The 20233-nt window shown below is 39.3% G+C and overlaps 1 protein-coding gene across 1 annotated transcript in view; it reads right to left on the bottom strand.

The window, feature by feature from the left end:
- TAOK1 (TAO kinase 1) overlaps positions 1–15656 on the bottom strand; it is a 153450-nt gene extending 137794 nt beyond the window's left edge. Inside the window, exon 1 of the mRNA XM_032429200.1 lies at positions 15508–15656. The gene's annotated coding sequence lies outside the window, so the exon portion shown is untranslated. The remainder of the gene's footprint in view (positions 1–15507) is intronic.
- Between the last annotated feature and the right edge of the window lie 4577 nt (positions 15657–20233).

Here is a 20233-nt window from a genome sequence, read left to right as displayed (position 1 = left end):
TCATGCGTGCACACACACACACACACACACACACACACACTCTCTCTCTCTCTCTCTCTCTCTCTCTCAAATGTTTTAAAAAAAAAAAAATTGCAGGGTGCCTGGGTGGCACAGTCGGTTGAGCAACCAATTTGGTTTCGGCTCAGGTCATGATCGCAGGGTCATGAGATCCCATGAAGGGGCTCCTCACTCAGCATGGAGTCTGCTTGAAATTCTCTTTCTCCCTCTTCCTCTGCCCTTCCCCCCACTCATGCTCTAAATAAAATCTTTAAAAATAAAATCTTAAAAAAACTTCCCATATTTAGTGTATGTATTTTGATGAGTCTGTACATAAGCACACATTTGCTTATGTACCATCACTGCAACCAAGGTACTAAACACATCCATCACCTCCAAAAATTTCCTTGTGTTCTTTTGTGGTGTGTGTTTGGTTGTTTTGTTGGTCAGAACACTCAACATGAGAGCTATCCTCTTAACATATTTTCATATTTCCTAATGAAAGAAAGGGACTGAGAATTTGTTCTTCCTTCCTTAAAGTAAGAGAAATAGTCACACATAAGATTCACAATGCCCACTAGGTTTAATAGGAAAAAAACTAATGTAGTTATTCTTTAAGTCTTAGAGAAAACAGTTGGATCATCAGAAAAGGTGTGGTTATATATTGGAAATTAAGTCAAATACACATATTGTGTGGCTTCTTCCATTAATGCAAGCTGAAGGTATACATTTGTCATCTCTTAGTCTTGTTTAATTTTAAAACTGAGGGGGCGCCTGGGTGACTCAGTCGTTAAGCATTTGCCTTCAGCTCGGGTCATGATCTCAGGGTCCTGGGATCGAGCCTCGTATCAGGCTCCCTGTTCAATGGGAAGCCTGCTTCTCCCTCTCCCACTCCCCCTGCTTGTGTTCCCTCTCTCGCTGTGTCTCTCTCTGTCAAATAAATAAAATCTTTAAGAAAAAAAACTTTTCTAAATGAGAATAAAATGTTTATGTTTAAAGATTTTTTAAAAGACTTACTTATTTATTTAATAGAGAAAGAGAGCACACAAGTGAGTGCAAGGGCTCTGAGAGGCGAGGGAAAGAATCTCAAGCGGACTCCCCTCACAGTGTAGAGCAGATGTGGGGCTCAAACTCAGGACCCTGAGATCATAACATGAGCTGAAATCAAGAGTTGGCCACTTAATGAACTGAAGAGCCCAGGCACTCCTATTTATTTTTAAAATAAACTCTACCCCCAATGTGGGGCTCAAACTCATGACCCTGAGATCCAGAGTTGCACGCTCTACTAACTAAGCTAGCCAGGCACCTCTTGAGTAAAAAAAAAAAAAAAAAAGATTTAGTTATTTATTTGAGAGAGAATGTGCACACGCACTAGCAGGGGGAGGGGCAGTGGGAGGGAAGCAGACTCCCCATTAAGCACAGAGCCCAACATGGCTTGATCTCAGGACCCTGAGATCATGACCTGAGCTGAAATCAAGAGTCAGATACAACTGACTGAACCACCCAGGCGCCCCTTGAGTAAAATTTTTAAAACTGATTTGAGATTTTATTTTCCCTCCTTAGATTGTATTCAATGCCATGTTTGGTACTTTGGAGAGGGAGGTTTTTTTTTGTTTATTGTGGTGATCATTGTGCTATACAAATATTAAATCACTATGTTGTATACCTGAAATTAATATAATGTTATACATCAATTATACTTCAATTTAAAAAAAGACATGTTTGCAAAAGTAATCTATGATAAAGAAGTCAGAACAGATGTGGGATGTATGGTTATTGAGGGGGAAGGGACAAGAGGGAACTTTCTGGAATGTTAGAAACTTTTTATAGCTTAATTTGAGAGGTAGATACATTTATAAAACTTCATTTGTGTAGTTTACTGTTTGTATATTTTACTACAATTGAAAGAAAGATACATAAATAGTTGCCAGATGATACAGGGCCTTTGTAGGTTTGAGCAGGTAACAGAAGAGTGGTGTGTTAGGGGATAAATCACAGCAATATGTAAGAAGAACTGAAACGGGAGAGGAAAAGATAGCCTTTATCTTTTTAAAAGATTTTATTTATTTTATTGAGAGAGAAAGAGAGAAAGAACACAAGCAGGGAGAGCAGAAGAAGGAGACAGATAATCTCAAGCAGACTCCGCACTGAGTGCAGAGCCTGACGTGGGGCTTGACATCACGACCCCAGCCAAAATCAAGAGTTGGACACTTAACCGACTGAGCCACCCACACGCCCCCAGACAGACTTTAAAGTAACGTAGAATTAGGGTAATAATACTAATACGTACATAACACAATATGCCAGGTACTATTCTAAGAGCTACATGTGTAATAATGCATTCTAATCCTCTTACTAACCCTGTATGACAGGTATTATTATTATCCTCATTTTACAGATGATGAAACTGAGGCCCACAGAGATTAAGTAATTTGCTCAAGGTTACATAGCAACGAGAACATCCATGATAATAAACTTACTTTTTTACCACAACATACATACCTATGAATATACAACAAAACAAAAACCAAGACAAACTAGAATGGCATTCTCAACCTACTTAAACTGTGTTTACAGGGATGGAGTGCATCCAACAGCAACATCCCTTTTCCCCAACCTAAAACTTCAAAGTCAGCACCATCCTCTCACCATTATCAGTCTGCATTCCCACCTGACTATAAACCTCACTCAGAAAGGGCACCATCTGCATAATCACCCTTACATCTTCTACTCCTGAAATAAGGCTTCACAAAATAAAAAGTACTTTCTCACAAGAACATTAAGGTCCTTGGAAAAGAGAACAAAGGATGAAACATATTCCAACGGAAGAAACCCCATGATTTCATAATCTACTGGATGAATACAGGTGAGGAAAGAGGTTTAAAGAATCAAAAACAATCCCAAAGTTTCTAGCTTGCAAGGTTTTAGAAAGGTTATCAACAGAAATAAAAATAAATGGCCACAAAAGGCTTGCACATAAATGTTTATAACAGCTTTACTTCTAATAGCTAAAATCTGGAAATGATTTTAATATCAATCAACAAGTAAATAGATAAATAAATTATGGTATAACCAAACATTAGAGTATTACTAAGGAATACAAGAAATGAACTACTGATCCATGCAGCAACATAAATACCACAGACATTATGCCAAGAGAAAGAAGACCAAAAAAAAAAAAAAAAAAAATACATACTGTATGATTTCATTTCTATGACACTCTAGAAAAGACAAATCTAATTCAGAGTAATAGAAATCACATCAGTGGCTGCCTAGGAATAGACTGGGGTAAGACTGATTGCAAAGGAGCCCTAGGGAATTTCCACAGGACAGAAAAATGTTCTTTATCTTCACTTAGTTGATGGTTTTCTGAACACTAAGAATGTGTGAATTTTACTGCAAGTAAATTATACCTTGAAAAACTTTATTTTTTTTTATGAATGTATTTATTTGTCAGAGAGAGAGAGAGTGAGAGCACAAGCAGGGGGAGCAGCAAGCAGAGGGAGAAGCAGGCTCCCCGCTGAGCAAGGAGCTCAATGCGACACTCGATCCCAAGACCCTGGGATCATGCCAAAGGCAGATGCTTGCTTAACCGACTAAGCCACTCAGGCATCCCAGGTAAAGTTGACTTTAAAAAACGTTTTTAACTAAAAATACCAAACAAACAAAAAAAACACAAAAAAATTATTAACTTTTAGGTAAATAAATAGGTAAATAAGGGGAACCTTTAGCAAGGGGAGATGAAAAAGATGAGTTCATTTTATACGTGTTAAAAATGACATATCTATGAATATCCAAGAAATATAAGACCTCTCAGGTAGGCAGTTGGATATAATGAATTTGGGAGAGGCAGTGGAAAGAGAAGGACAGAGAAAGAGAACCAGAGAGATAAACGAAGAAAAGTATCAAGTGTTGGGCGCCTGGGTGGCTCAGTTGGTTAAGCAACTGCCTTCGGCTCAGGTCATGATCCTGGAGTCCCAGGATCGAGTCCCACATCGGGCTCCCTGCTCGGCAGGGAGTCTGCTTCTCCCTCTGACCCTCCTCCCTCTCACTCCCTCTCATGCTGTCTGTCTCTCGTTCTCTCTCTCGCAAATAAATAAAATCTTAAAAAAAAAAAAAATTAAAAAAAAAAAAAAAGAAAAGTATCAAGTGTCAAGAGACATCTAGAGTAAGGGGGCAGTAAAATAAAATTTTTAAGAAGGAAGGGGATGATAAACAGTGTTAAGCATTACAAGGAAGACACTTAGGACCACACATGAATATTTTTTATTTTCCTTGTGAATTCTAAAATGTCTTTCATGAACACCTTTTATCCCCTAGCATTTAACATAGAATTTTGCAAACCGGAAAGAGTCTCTCTAAACTCAAAGTCCTGCTCCCTGAAAATCAACCTAATAAATTAATGTTTTTTAGGCACTTTAAATATTAAAAAAGAAAACAGGGTCAGGAAGGACTAAGGTCACCAGTAGACTTATGCTCTTAGAAATTTTTTTGCATGTTTTTGCACACATTAAATTACTAAGAGAATACCAGTAACATACCCTAAATTTTCCATGTGTACCACACAGTTAATTTACTAACTATAAATTTTTTTTAAAGATTTTTTTAAGTAATTTCTACACCCAACGTGGGGCTTGAACTTACAAACCCAAGATCAAGAGTCACATGCTCTACCGACTGAACCAGCCAGACACTCCTAACTATAAATTTTTCATGTCTTTCCTCAGAGTTTTTGATGAAGTGCTTGTAAATGTGTACTACTTTTCTGCAGACATGCATACTAGGAGGGTTTTCCCCTGATGCCTAATCCACCATTCAAATGTTTAATACCAACTATCTTTGAAAGGATACACAAGAAATTGTGGTTATCCATACAAAGGGGTACAGTGTGGGAAGGGGTTAGACATGGGAGGATAACTTACTTTTCATGGTATATCTTACTGAATATTTTGAATTTTATATCATGTACAGTTATAACTTATTCTAAATAATTCAACCTTTTTCCATTATTTAAGGCCTTTGATTTTAAGGCAAAAGCTGATGACTTCCCAAAGACAACCGTAGTCCCAAGATGCATGGATAGCTTGTATGATAGAAATGCTTTGATTTACTTCTCACAGGCCTTTCCCATTATAGAGAGCCTTGGCTCTGCCTATTAACTTCATGTCAAAGTACCATTAGCCTCTCAAATATAAGACAGTTCCTTCCCTCAATAGAGAGAGGAAGACAGTTTCACAAATCAGATTTGTTTCCTTTAATCTTTCCTAAAGTTTTCTTACAAAATCCTGACTCAGTCTTCTACTTTGACTTTTCTATTCCTAACAGCCAGATTTCCTCTTATTCTAATTACCAACACCCCCAAGACTAGCAATTCCCATACCTGAAAGGAAATTCTCACTAAGGAAGAGTAATAGAGAAATATATCACACACACTAGTATTTCACATACAAAGAACTGATGAAAAACTTTCACACTGAAACACTAATAATAACTCTATTATGATACAGGCAGATATAAGAGGATGGTAAAAAAAAAAAAATGAATGAATGAATGCAAAACAGCAGCTTTTAGGGCACCCTGCTGGCTCATGGCTCAGTCTGTACAGCATGCAACTCTTGATCTCAGTGTTTTAAGTTCAAGCCCCACGATAGATGTAGAGATTACTTAAAAATAAAATCTTAAAACAAAAAACAAAACAAAACAAAAAAAACGGGGGGGGGGGCGCCTGGATGGCTCACTCAGTTAAGCGTCTGCCTTCAGCTAAGGTCATGATCCAAGGGTCCTGGGATAGAGCCCCATGTCGGGGTGCTCAGCAGGGAGACTACTTCTCCTGCTTGTGCGTATGCAAGCGCTCTCTCTCTTAAATAAATAAAATCTTTAAAAAATTTTTTAAAAATTAGCAGTATGTGATTGATTAGTCGATCAAAAAGTTTTTTCTTCCCTCCACCCTACTACCAAGTAAATTCTATTTAACCAAGGAGAGTACAACTAACTCTTTAGTTCAATAACTGGCAGCTCTTATTACTACTAAAACTCTTAGATAAATTTCAACATAATTCACTTTTTAAAAGACTAAATAAGCTATAACTCAACATATGACAAATATTTACTAGAACTGAAATTCTTTTCAGAACACACAGTAAGACTGCATTTCCTTACCCCTTCTGTGAAATCTATTAAGACCACAAGACTTGCTTTGGCCAATGGAAAATAAGCCAAAATGACAGGACCCTCTTCTAGACACTTTAAGAGGCAATGAGTTATTAGCAACAGTCTCCTTCCTATCATGGAACATGTTGAGATGGAGCCTCCATCAATGGGAGACCCTGCACAGCAAGAACAAGCAGAATCCTCCACCAACCCACAGTACACATATAGCATGTCAAGCAAAAAATGTCCTGTTAAAAGCCACTAACATTTTTGAACTGTTACCATAACACTACCTGATCTCTCCTGACAAATATACAATCAAAGCCAAAATCATTATACTTTGCTTATTGCTTACAAAACAAAGTCATCCTCAGCATATCCTTTCCCCTACCTCTAGTAAACCCCCAATCCCATCAATTTTTCTGCTTTAATTTAAACTCTCTCAAATCTATCGTATCAGCTCTCCTCCTTATTGAGACTTCTGTAATAACCTTCTAACCAATCTCCCTACATATAATCTCTTCCCATTTATTCTCCATAATATGTCCAGAGTAATCTTTTTAAAATATAATCATATCACACTCCTGCTTTTATGATTTTCACACCAGTTACAAGCACAGCAAAAATGGCCCTTCAAGAAATAACTGGTAAGAAGTGCTAGAAGTGTTCCATGATGTTCTGCACGATGGTTATATACTGTATACATCTGCAAAAATTCAAGAAGCTTACACTTAATATTTACACCCTGATGTCTCAATTAGTTAAAAAGAATAAGATGGCCCCAAAGTAACTTTTCACCTTCATTTTACCAAATATCCATCCCAAACCACATAAATAAACTATAGCCACAAACCATTAGTAATCACCCTCTTAGATAATGATCTTTCATGCTCTCAGGTATTTAATATCCTTTCCACTCGTACTTTTCTTCAAGACCTAAATAAAATCTCATTCCCTCAGGGATCATTCCACCTAAGTATCACTTAACTCTATCTTCACTTGTGCTACAACAACTCTTTGTTTGTACATTCCACTTCCCATAACCTTAGCATTCACTACACCAGTGGGTCTCAATCAGACATGAATTTGTTCCCCAGGGGACATTTGGCAATGTCCGGAGACATTTTTGATTGTCACAGGGCAGGGAGGGAGTGCTACTGGCATCTAATTGGTAAAGCCAGAATTGCTCCAAAATATATACAAATAAAAAAAAATAATACACAGCACAGATCACCATAACTAATTATCCTCCCGAAAATGTCAATATTGCCATGGTTGAGAAACCTTGCACTGCATTATCGTATGTACTTATTTGCAAGCCTATAACTCTACTAAACTGAACAGGAAGGATCAAGTTTTACCCATTTTTTGTATCCTGGCACAGTACTTAGCAAACAGCACTCAAAATGTATAATAAATAGATGTCATTATGATAAGCACAGTGCCTAGAATACAGGACTCAAAGATCTATAATACATGTATTATTACTGAATCTTCTTTTGATTAAAATAAAGCTAAAGCTACACAGTTTACTGGCTAAACTGGTAGCTTTTATTTTTTTCTTCCAAAGGTATTTATTATTTGTTTGTTTATTTATTTAAAATAGGATCCACGCCCAAGGTGGGGCTCAAACTCATGACCCTGAGAATAAGACTACAGACTGAGTCAGCCAGGCACCCTATGCTGGTAGTTTAAATTCGAATTCATCAATTACTATTTTGATTTGGTGTTTTCACAGTATATAACAATAAAACATAAGTTATAACCTGAGTATCTCAAAAGTGTTACATTGAAATTGATTTCCATATTAAGTTAAGCATGAGTAAACCAAATAGCTTAATGACTATGCTTCAAGAGGATTAAAAAAAGAACACTTTCAAAAAAATGTTTTAATCTCATATCACAGTGCCGCCAGATTAAGGTAGAGTAAAATAATGGATACTAAAATTTGGGATACCATTCCCCTTAACTTCAATCCAATATAATTTAACAAAATGATAGTGCACTTTAACAAATTGTCAAAAACAACCAGTTTTTTTGTTATTTATTAAATATTTCATACCTCAAAAATAGAATCGTTTTATTGTTAATGACTGGATGTACCACCTCAAAGACAGTCATAAAGCATATTTTAGGTGTTTGCTTACTGTATCTTTCACCATTCCTACCCTAATGTATTCCACACCATCACCTGGAGGGTTGAATGAAAATCTGTACTTCCAAGACTTTTAAATTAACTAGATGCCTGTTAAATTTAGTTGTTTAGAGTAAAATATCAGGAGGCTAATTATCCAACTGAAGGCAAATTTTTTAAAGAATGATATACTATTAAAATATCTACATTCCAAATCTGATAAACAAGTTTTTTGATTCCTATCTAAAGTTCTCAAAACACAACTTTCAAATTAGGTCCATTCCTGACGATTATAAAAAAATGTTTTTTCAAAAGTCACATTTGGCCCTCCTTACAGGCACAAAACCTAATTCAATTCCAATACTAAAACTACTAAATGCAAAATCAAAGTAAAACCCCCCCACACCCTTATTTATTTATTAAATAATAAACAGCATCTACTTCATATGTATTCAGCCAGAGAAAGAAAAAATTCATTTGGTAACAATCCATTATTTAGGATTTTGGAATAACATCTTTCACTACAGTAATAAACTCTTATAAAACTTATTCTTCTAACTTACTGAATTATCTAATACATATTACAAAAACAAAATTCGTATGTCAATATTTTTATTTTCTTCCAAGCCATGCTATTCTTGAACACAGTGGTTCTCTCCAACCATTTTACTATACATTTGTATGTTTATGTATAATTAGTTCAATCAAAATGTCATGTAAACAAAAAGATATCCAAATTCTATACTTTCCATTGCTAATAACCAAGTCTATTATAGGACATTTCTTTCCTAAATAGAAAATGTTCACATCTTTTCCTTCTTAAAATCCCTTTCAAGTTTTACAGCATTATTTTATAGAATTGAACATTCACACATAATACACAAAAATAATTGTCAGTACTTAAACTGAAAATAAAAGGAAGGATCTTTTCATTACTCTATTTTCAAATTATTTCTGCTTTTCTAGATAATGCAAATTAGCACCAACAACTATACGTCAAAGTAAGGAATCTGAGGGATGCCTGGGTGGCTCAGTCAGTTAAGCATCCAACTCTTGATTTCAGCTCAGGTCATCTCAGGGTTGTGAGACTGAGCCCTGCGTCTGGCCACAGCCAGCTTAAGATTCTCTCTCTCTCTTCCTATTGCCCCCCTCCCCAAAAAGGTAAAGAATCTGAGAATGAGCATGTTATATTGTTCCTCTGGGACTCAGAACCCTTGAATTCTAAGGAAAAAAACAAAAACAAATACCATACTCATATAATGTGTTGGTCCATACATCACAGTCATCATCTACCATATATACAGCATGAGATTACTGAAACACTGCATATTAAATACTATCACACATACTATACAGAGTTTCTATGCAACAATAAAGAGTAAAGTTTCCTTATCAAGTACAGTTACAGGTAAATAAGTAATTTTAGTCTTTACAATTAACAATATGGATGCTTTTAGCAAAGAGAGAAAGCTTTCCCAATTTTTGAGTAACACTAAATTTCTAAGTGTAAAAAAGGAAAAACCTTGACCTTGTTTAGTAAATGCTGTTTATCAACTTTTTCTGAAATTTCTCAGTCTCAGGGGAAATAAATTTGAAGAAATCAATCAAAAATACAAACTAGAGACTCATAACCACTACAACTGGACTAAAAACATCAACCAAAACATAAGGATATGGTTAGATGTCATGTACTGAAGCACACAGAAATTTTAAAAATATACTTAATATAGCTACTTAATATATTTAAACAGTCACCTTATAAATCCTATTAAAATACATGTTGCAGTATTTTTAAAATCCACATATGGACCAAATGTATTAATCCAAATCAAAATTATGGAATGCACTTCAGTCTTAAATATTAGACTCCATGTATTCATTTGTAAAAATTTACTAAGTAGGGGCACCTGGGTGGCTCAGTGGGTTAAGCGTCTGCCTTCAGCTCAGGTCATGATCCCAGGGTCCTGGGATCAAGCGCCATCTCGGGCTCCCTGTTCATCAGGGATCCTGCTTCTCCCTCTCCCCTCTGCTTGTGCTCTCTCTCTCTCAAATAAATAAATAAACTCTTAAAAAAAAAAAATTTACTAAGTAGCTAGTGCTAGTGTGATAGGCAACAACTTATTGAACATTTACTATGTATCAGGCAGTATGTTAAGTACTTAAGAAGAGTCATCCCATTTATCTACTATCTTCATTTTATAGGTTAGGAAAGTAAGGCTTAAAAAAGCTACATAAAGAAGTTACACAGCTAATAAATGGTGAAATTAAGATATATTAAGTGCCAGTTTTATTATTATTAGTGGCTGCAAATCAGAATATTTAGTTCCATTCCATTATTTGTCGGTGCTTTTCTCAGAAACTAAAATTTGCGTATTTTATTTTATTTTTAAAGATTTTATTTATTTATTTGACAGAGAGAGACACAGCGAGAGAGGGAACACAAGCAGGGGGAGTGGGAGAGGGAGAAGCAGGCTTCCCGTGGAGCAGGGAGCCCGATGCGGGGCACGATCCCAGGACTCTGGGATCATGACCTGAGCCAAAGGCAGACACTTAACAACTGAGCCACCCAGGCGGCCCTTTGCATATCTTCTTAAATGGAATAATTCATCTACTTCTAAATCTGCATAACACTACTGTAAGTTTATTGAAAGGAAAAATTAGCCCCTTCTCAACTTTAAAGATCAGTTAGAGGCCAATTAAAAGTAGTTATATTTAGGGGCGCCTGGGTGGCTCAGTTGGTTAAAAAAAAGTCTGCCACTCCTCGGGCTTGTGCTCACTCTCTGTCAAATAAATAAATAAAGTCTTAAAAAAAAAAAAGTAGTTATGTTTAGAGGCACCTGGATGGCTTAGTCGGCAGAGCATGCAACTCTTGATCTTGAGGTCCTGAGTTCAAGCCCTTCCTTGGGCCTAAAGCTTACATAAAAAATAAAACAAACAAAAAAAAAAGGTAGTTATGTTTAAATATTACTGACATTGGCATTTTTAACAGGATGTATACCCGTACTTTCATTGACTTTATTTACATGCCAGGTACTTATATTTTGAAAAACCTTTCCACCTTTTATGGCCCACTTAATTTTGTCACTAGGTAAAAAGATGCTGTATTTCAGAACAAAAAGTCTGCTTCTAGCACAAATGGAAGAGACTGATAGAAATAACTGCTACCAAATGCTGACAGATACATCCAATTGAAAATAATTGTTTCTAGTCCCTCCACACAACTTTTCAATTCATGTGAATTTTTTTAGAAGGTCTGAGATATCTTTAATAAAATTAAACATCAATTTTTACCACTAAAAATTAAAGCACTTTAATCCAAAAATGGAATGTAATGGAATGAAATAATACAGGTTTGTATCTTTTTCACTTACATCTTAGAATTTGAAATCTTGAAGAATATAAAAAAACAATCCAGCCATGAACAAATGTAGAAACCTAAAGGCAGACAAACATAACACCGGCACTCCGTTTAACAGAACAATTTCAATTTTATGAAAGACTTGACTAGAGAAGTAACACTTTTTAGAAAAGACTCATTCAGGGGCGCTTGGGTGGCTCAGTCGTTAAGCATCTGCCTTCAGCTCAGGTCATGATCCCAGGGTCCTGGGATCGAGCCCCACATCGGGCTCCCTGCTCTGCGGGAAGCCTGCTTCTCCCTCTCCCACTCCCCGTGCTTGTGTTCCCACTCTCACTGTGTCTCTGTCAAATAAATAAATAAAATCTTTAAAAACAAAGAAAAAAGAAGACTCATTAATATATGATCCTGAACTGAACAGCAGCTAATACATACCAAAAAACTCCTATAAAAGGTAAATTAGTATGAATGCAATTATTATAACAGACACTACTGATAACCAAAAGGGATACAAAGAAAAAATTAACTGATTTTAATACACAAATCAGTCAAATGAAAAACACAGAATTTATTCCCAGGTAATGTGAATAACAGACTAATCTCAAATCTAATTTCAATGCCAACAGTTGGCCCCTAGATAATTTCTGGATTTACTAAGTATTTACATAAGTACCAGTAAATTACTAAAATAAATTATACTCTTTATGTTTATTTTTTTTTTTTTAATGTTTTTTTATTTATTCATGAGAGTCAGAGAGAGAGATAGAGAGAGGCAGCGGCAGAGGGAGAGGGAGAAGCAGGCTCCCCGCTGAGCAGGGAGCCTGATGCGGGACTCGATCCCAGGACCCTGGGATCGTGACCTGAGCCGAAGGCAGAGGCTTAACCATCTGAGCCACCCAGGCGCCCCTACTCTTTATGTTTAGATAAGAGCATCTAGTCTTGGGGTGCCTGGGTGGCTCAGTTGATTAACTGTCAGACTCTTGATCTCAGGCTCAGGTCTTGATCTCAGTGTCGTTAGTTCAAGCCCCATGTTGGGCTCAGTGTGGAGCCCACTTTTAAATTAATTAATTAATTAAAATTTAAAAAGAGCACCTAGTCTTTCTGGTGTTCTGTAAGTAATCCCCTTCTTTTTTATTAACAGAATGGCATCATTACATGGGTCCAAATATGTATGTGCCTTGATATACAGAAAGCCTGTTTAATATGAACACACATTCAATTAATTACCATATCCATAGTTCTTCCCAAATCTGTATTATAGAAAATGCAGTAATTATTTTCTATTCAGTTCACTCATATTTTTGGTCCTGTACACTGTTATATTTCTTTAAAACCTCTCATAGTTTAAATATGTTTGAGAAACTGTCCTTTAGTTTGGAAGGAAGTTTAGTTACTGTCAAGATAATCTTAGACTATTAAACCCAGTTGATTCTCAGAAATTCTTCCATCTATAAAACATGAGAATTATAACCAAATTAACAAATCAGATATCAGAATGCCAAAAGTTAAGTCATTAAAAGGGAATCCAGAGAAAGAGTCAGTTGTGAAAGAACAGGAAGTGATGTACACTGCCATTTTGTAGATGAACTATTTAGAAACATAAGTACCATACTAAACTGGAATCAACCAAACCCAGACTTAACAGCTCTCAGTATTCTGACAGTGGCACCGAGGTCAGCTGAAATAACCCTCAGGCAGTTTTTCCCTAATAATGAATTTATCTAATTGATAAAGAACATACTTTTACCACTCTTAGAATTCCTACAAGCTATGGAAAAGAGGATTTCTTTTCAGTTGTCCTTAAGAGTATCTCTTAGTTGTAGCATGCATTTTGGAAATTGAGCAAGTAGTTTACTTATATTCTGTGTACATCCTTAAGTTTTGTAGCCTTTATTGACAAATCTTCTCTGCCTGCACCTTTCCAAAACAAAAACAGTCACTCTCTGCTGAGCAGTATGCTTGGGTTTACACATACTAGTATAAATGAATTATCAACAACAAACCATAACATACAGAATTAGACTTTATGGCAGAATTTCCCATGTAAGGGGAAACTACATACTACAACATGCAGCTTTGGGCCATGAAATAAAGATTCAAATGAGAAGTGCTGTTTAAGTCAAAATGAATTCAGTTAAAAATAAAAAGGGAATAAAGAAAGCAAGAAGAATTCTACTTTCTGAGGAAAAATAAACTGATTTAACATATCATTAATGAAATATCAAAATCATGAAATGAGAGGACAGAAATGAAATTAGTGCCTAACACTACTTATACTAACATCTTTAAAGCCCTGTCTTAAAACAGGTTTCAAAATGCAACAAACACACCAAAAAAAGCTCTGATGAACAACATTAAATATACATGGCATTCGGAAGTATTTTTAAGTCACCCACTAAGCAAAGCTTAAACACCAAATACAACTTGTTAGTAAAATATCTAAACAACCCATAGCTGTACATATTGTAGTCTTCGTTGCTTTGTAAAAAAAAAAAAAAAAATTAATCTTAGAACATTTATATATGAAACATTTTGAAATCACTTCATCAGTAAATCTAAATACTTAAAGAAAAAAGTATGAACAGACTTCATGACTATTTGATCACAAAAAGCACTTGGCAACACACTTCCAGAATGTTAAAATTTTTAATTTTTATTTATTTCTACTCTACTAAGGACAAAGCCAACAAGTACTACTGTAAAGCAGGTAAGATAATTTGTTTTAAACAAATCTGACATGAAGCAAAAGAAGTGGAAAAGTGATTTATTGACTACATAACACAGATCCTATCACAGCATAATTAGGCAAATTAGTGTGTTTTCTCATTTTCTTAAGAAAAAAAGCATTTCTACAGAAAGGTTTGTAACCTAATCATTTTCCGAAAATCCAATTCCAATGTTATACAAAATAGTATGAACCCTAAAAATTCACAGCTCGAGGAGAATGTCCATAAGATGGCCCGCCTGTATGCATTAATCTTTAATAATTCTTCAAGAACTACTAAAATCACAGAAAGGAAAAGGAGAGGGACATGAAAGAGTACAAATTTATTTTATTTGAATCCTAGTGAAAACCCAACATGCTCACAAAAAAAATGTCAATCTAGTGTGTAAAGAGAGCGAGAGAGACACCAAAACTGTTCAAACATGGCAGGGTCCCTCTCGAGAGGCCATATCTCCCAACAATAACAACAGGAACAGATATACTTCCCAGGGACAGATCTCAGGGGAAGAATATTAAACCGGTACTGTTATCGATTTAAAACCAAAGGGAAAAGGGTAACCTTTCCAAGGGAAGCGCCATTACTTCCCTCTCCAGCTCCCCCTCCCTTTCAGTGTATACACGGGCCTATGTATGAAGAAACTGCCTTGGACTTCTGCAGCATTGCAGTAGACTAAAGGATGGGGAAGGGGGAAGGGTAGGGGGAGAGAAACGCTTCCATCACCCATGTAGGAGTATAGATTTCCTGAGCAGGGGTGGAAGCCACCCAGCAGGCTACCCTTCCCAAGAATACAGACACTACAAAGGAGGAGAGGGAGGAGCAGAGGGATCAGAAGGGAAAGGGACCTCGCGCCTTTAAATCGGGGTGCACATCAACCCAGTCTCCCCAAGAGAGCCACACCTTCCTCGAGACATCCCCTTCCACCACCCCTTCCGGTGACCCTCAGGAAAGAGGGATGTAATTGCTCTTGCCCCTCAAAACGGGAGGGCGCCTAGCTCACCAGCTTCTTCACCCCACCCACAGAAATCACAGACCCTCCCTGTCTCCCTCCCTACCCCACCCCCACCTCCCTTCTCGGAGAGGCCAGAGTGGGCCGAATTTCCCCGCCCCCTCCATGTCTCCCTTTCCCAAAGCAGAGGTGCCCTTACCCTTTCGCCGACAGGTCTGGGGCGGAGTAGGCAGGCGCAGCCCCCCTGCAGCGCTCGGGTAGCCGCTACGCTGGAGGGCGAAGAGTGAGGAGGAGGGGGCCTGGCGACCGACTGCCGCCCCCCCCCCCCCGGAGCCCCAGCAAGCCGCCCAGCCCAAGCTCTGCGACAAGGGGCGGGGGGGGGAGGGGGCGAGGGGACGACCGGGGTCGAGGAGGCGCCCTCAGAGCTTGGGCTCAGCTAAGATGGCGCGGGGAAGTGCTGGGAGCCGCCGCCGCCGCCGCCGCCTCGGGGGAACCGGCCCGGGCCTCGGCCGCCTTCCGTCCTCACACAGCCGAGGCCCTCTCGTCCCCCGCCACGGCCCCTCAGCGGGCGGGCCCACGCACAGCCCTCCGCCACCACCACCACCCCTGGGAAGGGGGCGCTCACAAAGGGAAGAGAGGCCGCGGGCCGGCCGGCCGGCGGCGGGGCGGGGTCCCCAGGGGCCGGGAGGCCTCAGAGGTTCGCGGGTGCCTCGCGCTCTCGGCCCGCGAAGGGCGCAGGCAAGCGGGACCCCTCCTCTCTCCTCAGACAGGCGGCGGCACCGACTCACTATCTTTGCCACCCTCCCTCTCTCTCTCTCTCCGAGCCCTGAAGCCACAGAGCCCGGCCGCTGCCCAGGTTTCCCCCCCCTTCCCCGACACCACTCCCCTCCTCCCGACAGTCATCCCAGTCTCCGATCTCGCGAGATTTCCCGCCTGACAGGCCCGACCCTGCGCGAGACACGACTGCGAACGCGTGCGCGCCCTCACGGGAGCGCGCGAGTGCTTGCACTGGGCGGAGTCCTCCGGGTACCCGGAGTCCCAGCCTCGGTCCAGCCTCGTCGCACGCAGCTGGGGGATCTCTTCTGCCACGCGGGCATCAGGTGCATTCATTTCACCCTGAAATCTGAGAAAGAAGAGTTTATCAGCTCTCCTCCTCTGTTCTCACTTCCAAAATATCCGCCCCCCAAAACCCTGCGAATGAGAAGCTTGCCCTGGCATGTAGGATATCCAGTTCTTACACACCTTGGTTCAACTACTCCGTGGAATTCAGAGGTAATCTGGTCAGTGTAATCAGTATGTAGTTGAGTTTTTGAGATTCTAAAAGCTTATAAGAACTTCTGGAATGGTAACAAGAGTTGAGAATACAGATTAAACCACCCTGTATGTTGGTAATGGTAGGAAAGAGACAAATTCTTGTGAAGTTTTGGTTTATGTCTTTAGTAGATTGAGTGACGATAAGTTTTGGAAACAGGAGCAGCAAACAAACTGAAGAGTCCTACGCGTCCTAACGCAGGAAAGAGAGCTTCTAATTTTTTTGTGTGGTGAAAACGTTTTTTTAGAGGAAAACTCCTTCAGTGGACTATAAAGAGCAATTTTATTCAGGAACCAAAAAGTATGCCTCAAGTGCAGTCATAAAAAAATCTTGATTCTTCAACTGGTTAAGCAGTGAGATAAATAGATCTGTTGTGTGAGACTTATGAGTAAGAGTGTACCCCGGAACAACTGGAAGTTACAGTAAACTAGGAAAGTAAACGCTATGATCAGAAAGACAAGGGTGCCTGGGTGGCTCAGTTGGTTAAGCAACTGCCTTTGGCTCAGGTTGTGATCCTGGAGTCCCGGGATCGAGTCCCACGTCAGGCTCCCTGCTCGGTGGGGGGTCTGCTTCTCCCTCTGACCCTCTTCCCTCTCATGCTCTCTGTCTCTCGTTCTCTCTCTCAAATAAATAAATAAAATCTTTAAAAAAAGAAAAGATATCCTCTTCGGTGGGTTATACATATAATTTGTTCTAAATATGCTTTTTCGTAGTAAGGGGGTTTGCTCTGTCAGTCAGTCCTCTTTTCACCTATATTGTCAACTACTCTGAAGTGGCAACTTACCCTCAGCATTAAAACATGCCCTAGTTTCTTTGGAGGGAAAAGAAGGATTACAATCTTCATCTCTCCTCCCCTTCAAAGCCAAGCTTCTGGGAAAAGTTGTCTGTCTTCCCACCTCCACTGAAACTGATCTTATTACAAAAGTCAAGAGTGACCTCCTACTTGCTGTGTCTAGTGGAGTCATTTTATTTTATTTTTTTTAAGATTTTATTTATTTATTTGACAGAGAAAGAGAGCAACAGAGGGAGAGGGAGAAGCAGACTCCCCACTGAGCAGGGAGCCCCATGTGGGACTCCATCCCGGGGCCCCGGAACCATGACCCGAGCCGAAGGCAGATGCTTAACCGACTGAGCCACCCAGGCACCCTAGAGGAGTCATTTTAATGCTTCTTGACATCTGCAATATTAGACATAGTTGATACTCCTTCCATCTTGAAACTGTGTTCCTCCTTGGCTTTTCAACACCACTCAAAACCAGTTTTCCTTCTACCTTCTTGTCCTTGGAGCCTCTCTTCCTCCATCTACCCCTCAAATGATGCCCTTCCAATCCTGATCCCTTCTTCTGAAAGTTACAGGAAGAATGTTCTCTTCTAGTTATTTCATACATTTAGGAATGGAAAGAGATTCAGGCTTTCCTATAATATTTATTCTTAATTTTCTATGGAAAATTTCAAACATACACAAAAGGAATGGGATATAATAATAAACCCCCATGTGGGGGCGCCTGGGTAGCTCAGTCAGTTGAGCGTCTGCCTTCGGCTCGGGTCATGATCCCGGGGTCCTGGGATTGAGCCCTGCATCGGGCTCCCTGCTCGGCCAGGAGCCTGCTTCTCCCTCTCCCTCTGCCCCCACCCCCCACTTGTGATCTCTCTCTCTCTCTCTGTATCAAATAAACCCCCATGTGTCCATCACCTAGCTTCAACTGTTATCAACCATTTTTATCATTCTTGTTTCACCTATTCTCTCACAGCCTTTTCCACCCAATGTAATCCCCCTCCCACCAATGTATTTTTTTTAAGATTTATTTGTGAAACAGGGAGGAAAAAAGAGAGAGTGAGTGGGGGGAGAGGCGGGGCTAAAGGGAGAGAATCTGGAGCAGACGCCTCCCTGAGTGTGGAGCTCTGTGCGGCACTCAATCCCATGACCCTGAGATCATGACCCCAGCCAAAATCAAGAGTCAGGGGCTTAGCCAACTGAGCCACCTAGATGCCGCCCCCCCAAGTGTATTTTTAAGTAAATCTCTAGTAAACCATCATAACATTTTACCTGAAAATACTTCAATATGTGTCTTTGAGAAATGCTTTGGTTGAAACATAACCACAATATCATTATCACACCTTTACAATAATTTCTTATTATTTAATACCCAATCCATGTTCAGTTTTTCCCAAAGTTTCCAAAATGTCATTTTACAGTCCATTTGTCTGAACCAGGACCTGAAGTTCTACACTTTGCCTTTGATTAATAGATATGTCTCTCTTTTAAAAAAAAAAAAAAAAAGATTTTATTCATTCGAGAGACAGACAGAGAGCACGAGCAGGGGAGAGAGGCAGAGGGAGAAGCAGACTCCTGATGAGCTGGGAGCCTGATGTGGGGCTTGATCCCAGGACCCTGGGATCACGACCTGAACGGAAGGCAGACACTTAACCATCTGAGCCACCCAGGCACCCCTAGATATGTCTCTTATATCGCTTTTCATATATAACAGTTCCCCCTCCCTTTTTTCTTCCTTTTTTTTTTTTTTAAGATTTTATTTATTCATTTGAGAGAGAGAGAGTGGGAGGGAGAGGGAGAGAGAATCTGAAGCGGACTCCGCACTGAGCGCAGAGCCTGACATGGGGCTGGATCCACGACCCTGAGATCGCCACCTGAGCCAAAACCAAGAGTCCGACGCTCAACTGACTGAGCCACCCAGGAGCCCCTCTTTCCTTTTTGTAAGCAGTTTATTTGTCTAAGAAATCAGATTATAGATCCTGTAGAATTTTCCACATTCTGGACTTGCCAATTGCATCCTCACAATGTCATTTCACATTTGCTTCATTGCCCATATTTCTAAACTGGTAGTTAAATCTAAAGGTTTGCTCTTGTATAGGTAGTGTTTCTTTTTATAATATTTTGTGTCTGCTACTACCTCATTCTCCCTCTTAACACCACCTGTACCATAAATTGTAGCTCCACCCCTCTCTCTGATTCCCCAGCACATAGCGTATCTTAAGAGACCCTGCCTGTCTTTTTAAAAAATTATTATTCCAGATCTCTACCTATGATCTGGTACTAAGAGGCCTCCCTCCTCAAATTCTTCAAATTTCACACACATAACACACCCATACATACATACACGTGGGCTTATCCTGTCAAATTTGTTCAACAGTCAAGTATCATTGGTTGATACTGCAAAAGGTATCAGTTAATTTCAAAAATTGTATCCAAACAAGAAAATTACACTCATTCATGGTAGGAAAATAACTTAATACTTTGAACAATTGCAGATTTTGCACCTTCTGTGATTTAACTCCTGAACATTTCTCAAATTCATCCCTTTCTTCATCCCCACTGCCTCTGCTATGGTGGTTCATACTGTTTCTAACCTGGGGTACTGTAATTGCCTTCCAACTACTCTCCTCACCCCCTGGGGTGCCCCATTCTCTATACTGAGGTGAATGGTTTTAATCTTCTTAAAATGCAATTTCTAAAAGCTGAGTGTGTCATTTCTCTGCTTAAAACTCTTCCATGGCAAAAAAAAAAAAAAAAAAGAAACAAAAAAACTCTTCCATGGCTCCCCAAAACCGTCCAAGTAAAATCCAGACAAAACCCCTGCATACCTCTCTAACTT

The sequence above is a fragment of the Phoca vitulina genome, unplaced genomic scaffold (assembly GCF_004348235.1).
Source record: "Phoca vitulina isolate PV1807 unplaced genomic scaffold, GSC_HSeal_1.0 scaffold40, whole genome shotgun sequence".
NCBI lineage: Eukaryota > Metazoa > Chordata > Mammalia > Carnivora > Phocidae > Phoca > Phoca vitulina.
This window is presented reverse-complemented; position numbering and strand designations above follow the sequence as displayed.